General features: G+C 40.8%; 1 non-coding gene across 1 annotated transcript; it reads right to left on the bottom strand.

Moving 5' to 3' along the window:
- Positions 1-4,120: 4,120 nt before the first annotated feature.
- Positions 4,121-4,227, bottom strand: LOC120264029. The gene has a single exon (XR_005537211.1). It is a non-coding gene; the product is annotated as a small nucleolar RNA R71 (small nucleolar RNA).
- Between the last annotated feature and the right edge of the window lie 10,246 nt (positions 4,228-14,473).

Below are 14,473 nucleotides of genomic sequence, written 5' to 3'. Positions count from 1 at the left end.
CTAACCCTTTGGTTCAAGAAAAAGACCTTTAGTCATTATTAAGCCCCAACACTAAGGATCACTTCAACATTTCACTCTGTTGCTCACGTAACTGGCCCCCAGTGGAGTTTGTCTCTTAGTAATTCACTCTATCATAACCACAAAGAACTCTTGGTACATGAAGGTAAGATAAATCACATCGGAATGGAAAGGGGGCGTTCCACTACTTCTCGACTCACCCTCTCGACCCTCTTCAACCCTGCTTTGTCTAATCCTAATGAAATGTCACACATTTACAAGGATTACTAAGATAGATTCTCAATCCTAGTGTCACTCTAAGGGAAAATTAATTCAACAAGCATTCAAGGTTGAAACTCAATGAAAACATTAATTAAAGAAATGTAATAAGAGTCAATGGAACAAAATCATCCTAGGGTTTACAAGTCTAAGCACGTACTAGGAGTTTAGCTCTCTATGGAGCAGTGCACAATCAACAATGAAATCGAAGGTAAATGTATGCCATCCATAAATAAGACCCCCTTATAGTGAGTATTAATGGTCTTGCGGAGCTACGTCGTCTTCTCCAAAGGCTCCCTTATCAAACCTAGGGCACACCTCTCCGAATCAATACCGACAAAAGCTCCCCCAATTGTTATTCTCCAAAGGAACTTGATGTCGAATGCCATAGAACCACTCCTCAAACCAAGCAAAAGCCTCTTCAAACCCTAGCCTTGATTTCCCCAGAAAATGGACAAAAGATAGGATGCCCGATTCCCCAGAAGATGGGCAAAAGTTATTATGGGAGCTTTGGTCGGTATCGATTCAGCGAGGTGTGCCCTAGACTTGAATGTCGAAGGAATTCCTATGGCTCCGCAAGACCATCGATACGGAATACAAGGGGGTTTTATCTATGGATTGAATGAATTTACCTTCGATTTCATTTTTAATTGTTTATTACTGCATGGAGAGCTGAACAGCTAGTGGGTGCTTAGACTTGTAAATCTTAGGATGATTTTGTTTCATTGACTTTCATTATACTTCTTTAATTGATGTTTTAATTGAGTTTCAATCTTGATTGCTTGTTGAAATAATTTTCCCTTAAAGTGACACTAGGGTTGGGAATCTATCTTAGTAATCAATATGAATGAGTGACACTTCATTAGGGTTAGACAAAGCGATGTTGAAGAGGGTCAAGAGGTAGCGGAACATTCCCTGTCCCTTCCGATATGGTTTATCCTACCTCCATGTTCCAAGAGTTCTTTGTGGTCATAATAAAGTGAAATGCTTAGAGACACAACTCTACTGGGGCTTAGTTGGGTGATGATAAGTTCTTGTGTGATATGAATGCGAAGCGTTCATTCCTTATGATGAGCATTACTTTTCTCGGGTTTTTATACTAATATATGTGTTTTATGTTACTTTCGTGCAGGTGGGGTTGTGAGGCCGATTATGAAGGAAAGAAGCCAATGTGGATCACAATGCATCGATTTTGGAGGAATTCAGAGAAAACAGCATTGTTCACAGCCGCCCGAGAAAACAGGAATTCAGAGAATCCACACGGGCGTGTGGAAATTATACACGCCTGTGTGAAAATTCCACATGGGCGTGTGAAAAATACACAGGCCCTTGGAGTCGCCCGATTCCAGCCCTATTTAAAGCCGATTTAGCCCCGATTTCAGCATTCTCTTCTCCATCTTTTCCCCAACTTGAGAGAGGGCTTCGGCTAGGATTTTGAGGGGTATTGGCTAGGTTTTTGGAGAGGATCTATGGCTCCGACATCTTCATTCCTTAGGAAGAAGGTTGGTAGGGGAGCTTTCGTCGAGGCATATCTTATACCGGACGAGGGAATCCTTAGACGATGAGTAGAGGACTCTCCACAAGACCATCGACACGACCATCGAGGGGGTTTCTCTATGGATTCATTTTTTTTACATTCTATTTCTTTGATTGTACTTAGCTCCATGGAGAGCTAAACCCCTAGTGGGTACTTGGGTATTTGTCAACCCTAGGATGTATTTGTTTCATTGAATCTCTTTATTATGCTTTCAATTAATTGATGTTTATTGTGAGTTCCAACCTTGAATGCTTGATTGTATGAACATTTCCCCTTGAGTGACACTAGGGTTGAGAGTTCTCGTTGATAACCTTGTGAGTGAGTGACACAGCACGAGCGTTAGACAAAGCTAGGTTGGAGAGGGTTGAGAGGGTGAGTCAAGAGGTACAGGAGCGTCCCCTTTCCCCTCCGACGTGATAGATTCTATCTCCGTTCCTCGAGTTCTTTGTGGTCATAATAGAGTGAATGGTCTAAGGGATGAACTTCCGCTTGGGCTTGGTTGCGCGTGCAACAGAGTGAAGCATTGAGGTGATCGTAGTATCTAGGGCTTAATCGTGGTTAGGGACCTTCCACCTGGACCAAAGGGTTAGGTCTATAATTAGGAAGAGATTTATCTCTTGGAATCCCTAGAGCTCATTGCAACTCTATGCGAGTGTGAGGTGTTGAGATTGTTAGATTTCTCCTCCGGGGCATGTATATAGTTATGCATAGTTGACCTTAGATTTGGGACTATGTAATGAAGGATTTCCACGACTCACTATTGCATTGATTAGGAAGCATAATAGAGGGTTCTTGCACTTGAAGCGATCATCCTAGGCTAAGCATTATCCGAGTACCGCATCTTTATCGATTGCCTTACCTTCTCCTTTACTCGTGCTCTCTTACTTGTTGATTTTACTTTCAAGAATTGAATCATTGTTACAATTATCACTACTGATCTTTCACATAGCTAAGAAGTGAATTAAGTGTTTGTATTCCTTATTCCCTGTGGATTCGATACCCGCTCACCCGGGATTATTACTTCGACAAACCCGTGCACTTGCGGGATATACACAAGGGGACCTTGTCAGGTGAGCAACAGAGTGAAGTGTGGAAGTAATCCTTAGTGTTGGGGCTTAATTGTGACTAGGGGTCTTTCGCTTGGACCAAAGGGTTAGATCTATATTAGGGAAAAGGGTTTATTACTTGGAATTCCTAGAGCTTCAAACAACCCTATACGGTGTGAGGCGTCAAGAGTATCCATTTCCGCTGGGGTATAGTGTAAGGGTTAGTCACGATTGACCCTAGGTTTAGCACCGTGTGACTTTGGATTTCCACGACTCATTAAACATCAGTTAGGAGGTATAATGATTAGTCTTGCACTTGAAACAATAATCCTAGGGTGAGCAATATCCGGTTGCCCTATCTTTTTTATGGATTGCCTCTCTTTTTTCCTATTGCGCTCTCTTTTCTTTTTTTTTATTTTCAATTGCATTGATATTGTTCACACAACTCATCAATCATAGTCACTATACTTAAATATCAATACTTATGTTTCTTAGCACTATTCCCTGTGAATACGACTACCCACTCATCGGGGTACTTTATTACTTCGACAACCCGTGCACTTGCGGTACACACATGCAAGGGTATGTCAAGTTTTTAGCGCCATTGCTAGGGAATAGGAATTTTCAAAGGAATTTGCACTTTGCTATTTTAGCTATTCATCACTTATTCCATTTCACACTTTCTTATCCTTCCATCATTCTGATTTGTTTTTCTTTCTTTGATTGCAGTTCCATGTTATGAACCGAGGCGACCCTTTAACATTAGTTGAAGGTGATCTAGATATTGGATGGAGAATTCATAGACAGGGAATGGAACCTATGTAAGAACAAAGAAATTAAGCTGAGATAGAAGTTGACGGGGCTGATAATATGGCAGAACAACATGAACAACAGAGGACACTCTATGATTATGCAAGACCCACAATTCTTTACATGTCATCTAGTATTGTACGACCACTGATTACAGCTCAGAGTTTTAAGCTCAAGCTAGGCTTCATCCAGATGTAACAACAGTCAGTACAATTTAATGGTTTTGCCGATGAAGATCCGAACAACCACATCAAGAATTTCTTGGAAGTGTGTGACATGCTCAATATTAATGGAGTTACGGATGATGCTATCAAGTTAAGGGCATTCCCATTTTCCTTGAAGGGGAGAACAAAGCAATGGCTACATTCATTACCTAGAGCATCGATCGTTACTTGGAAGGAGATGGTAGAAGCTTTTTTTGCCTGATATTTCCCTCCCGGAAAAATCTATGAAGCTCAGGAATGAAATATCCTCTTTTGTGCAAATGGAATTAGAGTCTCTTTTTGAGACATGGTATAGATTCAAGTATCTCTTGCGGAAATGTCCTCATCATGCATTCTCAGAGTGGATGATTATCCAAACTTTCTACAATTGTTTGAACCCAAGAACAAAGCAGTTAGTTGATGTTGAAGCTGGTAGTACCTTAGGATGCAAGACCCACGAAGAAGCCCGATATCTCATTGAAGAGATGGCTATGAATATTTATCATTGGAATACGTGAGACAAGAATAAAGTAGCCGGACTTTATGAGATTGATGCGGTCACATCATTGGCGGTCTAGGTTGAGTCTTTGACCAAGAAGTTAGATACTCCAAATTCTCCTAGATTGCCAGTTGTGATGAATCGCACAGGATGCGGGGGAGGACACGCTTCATCTGATTATCTATTACTATTGGTGGTACATCTTCAGTGGAACAGGTGGAGTTTGTGGGCAATGTAATGAGAGGTTAAGGAAATCCGTATAGTAATACATACAATCCGAAGTGGAGAAGCTACCCAAACCATTCTTGGAGTAATCAAGGGAAACAGAATGCCATGGCACCACCGGGTTTCCAACAACAACAACAAGCTCTGAATTTGGAGAATAGAGTTTTAGGGTTGGAGAACCAGATGACTGATTTGGAGAAGGTTTTGACCAAGTTCATTCAATCATCAGATATGAGATTTCAATAAGTTGAAGCTATACATTGCAACCACACGGCATAATTGCATAATTTGTAGAACTAAGTGCGACAAATTGCGAAGTCACTCTCAGAGAGACCTCAATTGAGTTCACCTCGCAACACAGAGATAAATCTAAGAGAACATGTGAAGGGCATCACTTTGAGAAGTGGTCGTCAAATTGAGAGTAGGCTTTCCAGTGAGAAGACAATGGTTGAGTCACCCAAGAAAGTGGAGGTTGAGGAGAGAACTAAAGAGAAGGAGGTGGCACCACCACCTTGGAAGTCAAGAATCCCTTACCCTTCAAGATTGAACAACGACTAAAATGTTGAGCAATACAAGAAGTTTTTGGGCCTATTCAAGCAGTTACACATCAACATCCCATTTTTGGAGGCATTGTCTCAAATGCCTCGCTATGCAAAGTTTCTCAAAGACCTCTTGACAAGCAAGAGGAAGTTAGAGGAGAGTGCATATGTAATTCTAGATGCTTCATGTTCGGTAGTGTTGCAAAAGAATATGCTGAACAAGAAAAAAGACACCAGAAGCTTTATCATTCCATATAATATTGGTAACTTGGGTGAAGAAAAGGCATTGGAGATTCAGGGGCTAGCATCAACGTAATGCCTTATACATTCTTTCAAAAGCTAAGTGATAAGTGCTTGAGTAGACATATTTTTATATATGTTTTACATGCATTGAGCATCATTTTTACCATGGTTTATGTCTCATATTGTGTATTTGGTGTTCTTTTATGCATATAGGTTGTGAATGCCTTGAAGAGTAAAAAGGAAACAAAGATAGGCTATAAAGACACAATGTTGGGAGTTCTTGTTCAATTCAAGGACCAAGACATGAGAGGAGTTCATAAACGTGGAGATGTGTGCCAACTTCCAAGAAGATTCAAGTCAATTCACTAGTTGGAAGCGCACAAAGGCAGCCACATCTTCATGTTCCTTCTCTTTGTGAAGAATGCAAGACCTCTCAAAGATACGTCGATGAAGAAAAGTTTTATAGCCTACCACATGGACGTGTGCCTGGACATGTGGCCTCAAAAGAAGAGTGTTTGGACCGCGTTTTGTGGAAAGTACTGCAGCAATTCTAATGTAGCAATTTCACTGTAGTAGTACTGTAGGAAAATTACTGTTCACGCCCCGCGTCGAAATTCCTGCAGCCCACGCGGGCGCATGAAAAATCCACACGGGCGCATGGGGGCACGTGACAGACGCGATCTAAGGCCTATAAATAGCCGTTTTGGCCTATTCTTTGTCATCTTTTGTCCAGCTCTTGAGGGGTGAGACAGCTAGGGTTTTGAAAGGAAGTCTTTGAGGCTTTGGAGGCGCTTTGTCACCAACTTTGATTGATTCCTCCTCCGTCATAGCATCAAGGAAGCCACCGGTGAACCTAGCTTCGGAGTGGGTCCTTCAAGACGTCGAAGCTCTCCATCAAGGCCATCAGTTCATATATAAGGGGGTTTATTTCTATGGTTTTAATGTACTTTCATTCATTGATGGTGTGTTTTGTATTTTGCTCCATGGAGAGCTAAAACCCTAGAGGGTATTTGGGTTTGTGAACCCTAGGATGCTCATCTTTTGTGGATTTGCTTAGTGTTTCTATTTAATCTGAGTTTGATTAAGTTTTAATCTTGATTGTCTAATGCTTGCTTGCCTTATTGATCTTTTGGTTATTTGGTTTGCATGATTTGTTACCTTGGTGAGGGAGAGGTCTCCATTAAGGTGAGAACCTCAAGATTGAAGAGGGTTGAGAGGGTGAGTCATGAGATAGAGAGCATTCCCTTTCCCCTCCGATTGGTGTATTCTATCTCCGTTCCCTAAGCTCTATGCAACCATATTTGGTGTGAGGCGTGAGATTGAGAGATTTCTCCGCCGGGACCTTGTAAGGGGTTAGGATCCTTCACCGGGAATTAGGGTTGGATCAATCTTTAGAAATCGGATACACCTCTTGGAATCCCTAGAGTTCTTTGCAATCATATGTGGTGAGAGGTGTTGAGATTGAGCGATATCTCCACCGAGACCTCGTAGGGGACTAGTATCGATGATCGGGAGGCCGGAATACCCCACTTTTACTGATTGAGATCTCCATCCATTTAACCCTTGCATATTCGTCTCTGGTATTCATTTCTTCGCACATTAGATCACCACACCTTTCCATTTATTATTAGGTTAGAAAGCAAAGAAGAAGTTAGTACTAGTAGCCCTGTTCCCTGTGGATTCGACTGCACGACTCACCTGGTATTTTATGACTTCGACACCCGTGCACTTGCGGTACATACACGCATATTCAGACATGTCACTAAGCTTGGCAGAGCCTAGGTCCACTCAGATGACACTTTAATTGGGCGAATAATCAGTTAGACATCCGAGGAGCATGATTGATGATGTACTTGTGAAGGTTGATAAGTATATATTTCCCGTAGATTTTATGGTGTTAGATGTGGATGAGGATGCCGAGGTTCTATTGATACTTGGAAGGCCATTTTTGTGCACTTCAAAGGCTCTCATTGACATGGACGGTGGGGAGTTAACATTAAGAGGTTGTGATGACAGGTTGACATATCGCCTCGTTGAAGCCATGTGACATTCTCTTGATTATGATGATACTTTATATTTTCTAGACACCATTGATGGGTTAATAGATGAATATGTGCAGGAAATGTTATGTCCGGACCCATTGTAGGGGTGGCTAGATCAAGAAGTGGAGAATGAAGAAGTCTTGACACTTATTCTAGAGGACAAGGTGTAACCTGCTCAGGAGTCATGAAGAAGATGATCCAAAAGTTGAAAAGATCAAGGAGATATTACTTGAAATACCCTAATGCTAGTGGGGATTAGCATTCATGGAGTAAGGGTAACGAACTCTTGTGTGGTAACAAACTCGATAACTCCCTCTCTATCTTGAAAAAATTGTGTTCATCATGATTTCAAGTTGTAAGTAAGAGGGCAACTTTCATTCATGAACACCCATGACATAAGGATAGGTACGTCAAGCTTAGTGACATTAATGTGCTTTAATTAACGAGCATGAAGTAAGGGAGGCAACCCAAGTCTTTAATGTTTTTCTAGGTTTTCATATAGTACTTGCATGAATAAGAGCTTTGCCATTGGTGTTTTGATTTTTGCATGAGATTACTGTGTTTTTCTCATGGACCATTGGTGTTTTTATTGTGCTTTAATGTGATTGGAGAAGTTTCTAGGTCGTTTGAGCAAGTTTTCATGTTTCTCTGGTCAGTTCTTGATCGAATATGTAGTCTCTGTATATATATGTATTGGTGTTGCAGAAATTGTTCTGCAGAGTCTGTAATTTTTCAGATACATCGAGAAAATACATATGGGCGTGTGGAATTTCCATATGGGCATGTGGAATTTCCACACAGGTGTGTGTTTCCATTCAGAGTTCAAGTTCTCCATCCCGAGAAGACATAGGGGCATGTGAATGCCCTTATGAGCGACCTTGTGATAGTCACAAACCCGTGGGTAATTTCTATACAAACATGGTGATCTCTGCAGAGTGCAAAGCCTCCATCCCGAGAAGATATAGGGGCGTGTGTAAGCCCTTGTAGATGACCCTGCGAATGACACATGGACATGGGTAATTTCCACACTCTAGTGTAAAACCCTGTAGAGACCTCTTCTCAATCCCGAGAGCACACAAGGGCGTGTGAGTGCCCCTGTGAGTTCCCTTATGAGCATCCACACACATGTGTGAAATTTTTACTAGGTCATGTGAAATACTTAGCTAAATTCTCAGGAGAACAGAGAAGCCACAAGGACGTGTGGATGGCCCTGTGGGTCAGGCATACAGGGCGTGGCTAATTTCCACACGTCCGTGTGGATGCATTCAGAGGTAAAAAGGAGCCATCTCGAGAGCACACAGGGCATCTGTATGCCCCTGTGAGCGATCCTGTGGGAGTCACATGGGCATGGGTAATTTTCATGCACCCGTGTGGATGCATAGAACACCAAAAACGTGTGGTTCTTCTTTAAAACCCACTCATGCCCTTCATTCTATAACTCCTAAACACTCGAAGAACACTCCTCTTCACCTTCCTGACCCCCGCCCCCCCAACCGTCTATTTATAGGGATTTAATTGAGTTTTCTAGCCGCAATCGAAGTTTTTGAGTTTAATTTCATCGGTGAACCTCCTTTTCCCTTTCTCTTCACCAATCCTCCTTTGGTTTACTTATTGTGGTCGATTTTCCTTGAATATAATAATTAGAAAAATTGGTGGATGCTTTTAGAAGAGATTTAGAAGAGTTCAGTATGTATTTTGAGTCTACTGAAGATCTACGCCATGTGGCTTTCACCCCCAAAGATCCACACGAGCGTGTGGAATTTCCACTACGTCTGTGTTGATTTTTGCAAAATTAGGTTTTCAAGTTAAATTTGATTGTTTTCTTTTTTATTCTTGCAGATATAGCTCGTAGATCGAAGAAGGCTGTCGACAAGTGCCCTCGAGAGTCATCGCCTGAGCACATGGAGTTTGTGATCCCCGAGCAACAGGCTCGGTTTGAGAGATTGTCGAAGCTCAAGTTTGGACAATCTCGTTTCCCAGTTGTGAGCGCACTCCGAGAGTTTAAGTTGAGGTACAGTTCACAGTTTTTTATCAGTATCACAGTATGAGTGTCACACATTTCTTGATTCGACTTGGGTTTTACGATGACGTATATATTGACACTGAGGAGTACATGCAGTTACCTATGGACTAGCAAGGTATTTTGATGCCGCAGCGTGTATACAGAGCACATTGTGGGCATGGACAACATGAGCTAGGAGTGTCCAAGCTGACGTCCCTTTCCTGATTGGCCTACAGATACATCCATGCTGTTCTGAGTAAATCAGTGAATAATTGTGGTGATAGTACAGGGGTTTTAAGCCGACAGGAGTTACTTTATCTCTATTCGATGGTATAGAGTGAGCCACTCTACCTTGGACACATTGTGGCAGAGTACTTGAGGCACTAGGGTCAGTATGCTAGGGTCAGAGTCCTCTTCTCATGCCATTACATTACTCGACTCATCATGGGGATCGGTCTCTTGGACGCCATTCGAGGGGCTAAGAAGATAATTATACAATCTCCCCTTAGCCTAGAAACAATGAGACTGATGGGTATAATATGCAAATACAGAAATGGAGTTTATGTTATGATCGTGCCCCCACTAGAGATAGCTGAGAGTGAGGGTGACGCAGCGGAGAGTTCTTAGTCTGCTCCTGAGCCACAGCCCGAGCACATGGAGTCAAAGGCACCACCCACAGCACAGGAGCTACCTCCAGTGTAATTTTTTCTCTCCATCTCGGGACCATGATTGCTTTGAGAGGCTCAAGAGTGTTATGGGAGTGTTATAGCCTGATTTGGCTAAGGTTTGAGCAAGACAGCCAGCGAACAACAAAGAGGTGATGATGCATCTTAACATCTTACAGTAGATTCTTGAGCGAGATACCACCATCATCTACTCCAGGAGTAGCAGTAGCACCAATAATTTATGACACCGACTCTTGAGGCATCTTTACTTTTATATGTCTTTATTTTTTGTATTTTATTTATGTATTTAATTTTGGACTTGTACCACTCAGAAAGGATTCTCCTTCTGAGTTTATCTTTTTATTTTAAGTTATCATAAGTTGTTTTTCATTTTCATATCTTTATAGACTCAATCTTATTTTGTTTTTTTTGGAGCTTCACATGGTCATGGGAGTCTGGAATTTGAGGAATAATCATTGGCACGGTCAATGTGGTATTCACATGGTCGTGTGTCCTTCACAACCCGTTGGAATTAACTCTCAATGAAATTAGCTCCATCAAACGTACCATTAGGAGTTCAGGGGAGTATTATTTCATTTGCCCATCTCCACACACATGTTTTGATTTCTATATTTCTTTATTGTGCTTGCATGTGTACATTGAGGGCAATGTACATCTTAAGTGTGTGTGTGTGTGTTTGTGTGTGTGTGGGTGGGGGGATTCACATTGCACATGTTCTATATTTGTCCATTCATTGTTCATGCTCATGCAACTAATGGCGGTTCACATTACACATGTTCTTAAGTTCAGGAGAATCTTTAACATTGAATACTACCATGCTCTAGTTTTTAATTTTATTTTTAGGAATTTTTGCCCGATTGACACTTGTTGCACCACTCACTCATTAAACTTTGTGGAAACTCAAGTTCGACATTTAAGTGACCATTTTAGTATGTTTCTTGTTCTAATTTATTTGGATAAAAAAAGGGAAAAAGATAAAAATATATGTGTTTGTTTTGTTGTGCATTGGTGATGAAAATAGCTATGACCTATGAAGTATAAAGCTACTCTCATAAGTCAGATACTAGTTATGCCCTAATGAGATAAAGAGCAATCTTATGTGATGAGTGAAAGATATTGCCCCGGTAGAAAGAACTACCACCTCAAAATTATGAAAGCCATCTTGGCGGCCGCCTAGTAATGGGCTACCTTAGAGGATGTATGAAGCTACTACCTTTTCTTTTTGTATATAAATAATTCCCTCTTAATAAGAACTTTGAGGAGTACATGTTGAGTTGACTTGAGTGAGTTTACACACACTTACACGATATTTGTTTGTTCTCCTTTTTTTTATTCAAGTTCTTAGCTGGAGCATTGATTTTTTCTTATTCGGTGTTGGAATTTTTCCTTACTTATAGAATGCCTCTTTTGCATGCTCTTTGGTGAAGCTAAGGCCAAGCACTTTCAATTTTCCTTCTTATATGCTTGAATGTTTTATTTTTGCTTGAGGACAAGAAAATGCTTAAGTGTGGGGGAGTTTGATAAGTGCTTGTGTATAAGTAATATGGAGTGTATTTTTCTTATAATGAGCATTTCTTTTATAATATTTTATTACTCATTCATGTGTATTTATGTTCTTTTGTGCATTTAGGGTTATGGAGACAAGTTTGGATGAAAGGAAGTAAAAGTAGATCATGAAAGCAATTGTTGATCAAGTTCTCGGATTGAGCAAACGTGAAGACACAAGTTGTGCTCAAAAACATGTGGGTGTGTGCCAACCTTCATCGTGCTCAAGTGAATACATAAAGTGGAGGGGCACAAAGGTAGTCACACTCATGTGTTACGATTTGTGCAACATCAGCAAGAACTTCATCAATGTGGTTTCATTGAAGACAGGACGTGATCTACCGGATGGATGTGTGGCCATTCATGTGTCCTTGATGAAAAGACTGGATTTGGGAGCATTTTGGCAAAGTACTGTAGTAGTGCAACAAGTGATAATCGGGCAAAAATTCCTAAAAGTTCAAATAAAACTAGAGCATGATAGTACTCAATGTTAAAAATTCTAATAAACTTAAGAATACAATCATTGCAACTAAGTTGAACCGCTATTAGCTACATGAGCATGAACAATGATTGCACAAGTATAGAACATGTGTAACATTAACTCTCCTCCACATATAAGATGTACATTGCCATCAATGTATGCATGTAAGCATAATAAAGAAATGTAATAGTCAAAAACATATGTGTAGAGATGGGCTATTGAAACAATACTCCCCTGAACTCCTAGTCTATGTTTGATGGAGTTAAATTCATTGAGAGTTAAGATCGAACTGGTTGTGGACCACACATGGTCATGTGAATACCACGATGACCGTGCCAATGACTATTCCTCAATTCCATGATTCACAAGACCATCTGCAAGTATACACAAGGGGGTTAAGTAAAACTCAATAGAAACAAAGTAAAATCGAGTCCATAAAGTTATGAAAATGAAATATAACTCGATAACAACTGAAAATAAAAAGATAAACTCAGAAGGGAAATCCTTTTTGAGTGGTACAAGTCTAAATAAAATGCAAAAATAAAGTAACAAAACATAAATACAAAGAAATAAAATGACGACTCAAGCGTCAGTGTCCTGCTCATCAGGCTTTGCTGCTAGTGCTGGTGATGCTGCTAGTGCTGCTAATGGCACAATGATCTTCTCGGTCCCCCTGATTGCATCCAGTAGACCTATCCTCATGATGAGTCTAGTAATGTACTGGCCCAAGATGAGAACTCCTACTCTGGTATACCACCGCTAGTGACACAAATACTCGGCCAGAATGTGTCCCAGATGGAGCAGCTCACTCTATAGCATCGAATATAAATAGAGCAGCTCCTAACCTTTGATAACCCCTGTACTGTCACCTTAGAGACCCCTGGCTTGTACTATCCTTGGCCACATAATACTTTATATGTGTGTTGTGGCGTTAAACTGCCGAGATAATCTATCGGCAGCTGCTCATACTCCTTGGTGTTAGTATAAGCCTCATCATAGAGCCCAAGTCGGATCGAAAACTGACTCACGCTCATGCCCTGATACTATCCGAAGGCTCTGAACTGAATAGAGTCTATGCTATTGAAACTAGAGTACGAGCGATCAAACTCAAAGGTTGCCAACACCTCCAAAGTCAACATATGGATTGCTGGCTCCAGTATGGACAACAACCGCCTCCTGCTACCCACGGAGATCAACTCCTCGACCTTGTCAGCCATCTCATCTTCTAACTATATCTCTCTCATAGCACTCAAGTCCGGGAAATGAGACCGTCCAAACTTTAACTTTGACAAGCGCTCGAATCATGCTTGATGTTAAGGGATGGAGTCACGTCTTCAATAAAACCACATTGCCAAAGCTCTTGACAATGTTGCACAAGTCAGAACACATGAGTGTGACTGCCTTTGTGCCTCTCCATTTTATATATTCATTTTGAGCACGATGGAGGTTGGCACACACCCACATGTCTTTGAGCACAACATGTTTCTTCATGTTTGTTCAATCCAAGAACATCATCAACAATTTTGTCCATGGTCAACTTTTGCTTCCTTTCTTCCAAATTCGTCTCCATAAACCTAAATGCACAAAAGAACAAAAATACACATGAATGAGCAATAAAAACTGATAAAAGTGATTCTCAATGTAAGAAAAGTATACTTCGTATTACTTATACACGAGAACTTATCAAACTCCCCCACACTTAAGCTTTTGCTTGTCCTCAAGCAAAAATAAAACATTCAATCATGTAATAAGGAGAATTGAAAGTGCTTGGCCCTAGGTTCACCAAAAAGCATACAAAAGAGGCATTCTACATGCAAGGAAAAATTTAGTTTATGGAAAAGCATGTCATCTACCAGTAGAGCTTGAATACAACGATATTGTGCTATTAAGGTGATGAATTTTACTCTTGTGTGGGCTAAAGACCAAAGGAAGCTCCAATTGAATGAATTAGATGAGTGGAGATTGAAGGCCTATGAAAATGCGATAATCTACAAGGAAAGAATGCGTCTATAGCATGATAAGCACATTAAATAGCACAAGGATTTCAAAGTAGCCGACCAAGTGCTACTCTTTCACTCTCTCTTGTTGTTTTTCTCGAGAAAATCGAAGTCAAGATAGTCAGGTCCTTATGAAGTCACTCAAGTATCTCCACACAGTGCTATTGAGATCACTCATCTGGAGAAAGGAACATTCAAGATAAATGGGTATAGATTAAACCTTACTTTGGAGGAAAAATGCAAGTAGAAAAAAAAGGGAAATTTTCCATCTCCATGAGCCACCGTGAGGTAAGGACAAGTACGTCAAGCTAAGTGATGTTAAACAAGCTCTTCTTGAGAGTC

Source organism: Dioscorea cayenensis, chromosome 6, assembly GCF_009730915.1.
Source record: "Dioscorea cayenensis subsp. rotundata cultivar TDr96_F1 chromosome 6, TDr96_F1_v2_PseudoChromosome.rev07_lg8_w22 25.fasta, whole genome shotgun sequence".
NCBI lineage: Eukaryota > Viridiplantae > Streptophyta > Magnoliopsida > Dioscoreales > Dioscoreaceae > Dioscorea > Dioscorea cayenensis.
The sequence above is the reverse complement of the archived record's forward strand: the minus strand, read 5'-3'. Positions and strand labels throughout refer to the sequence as shown.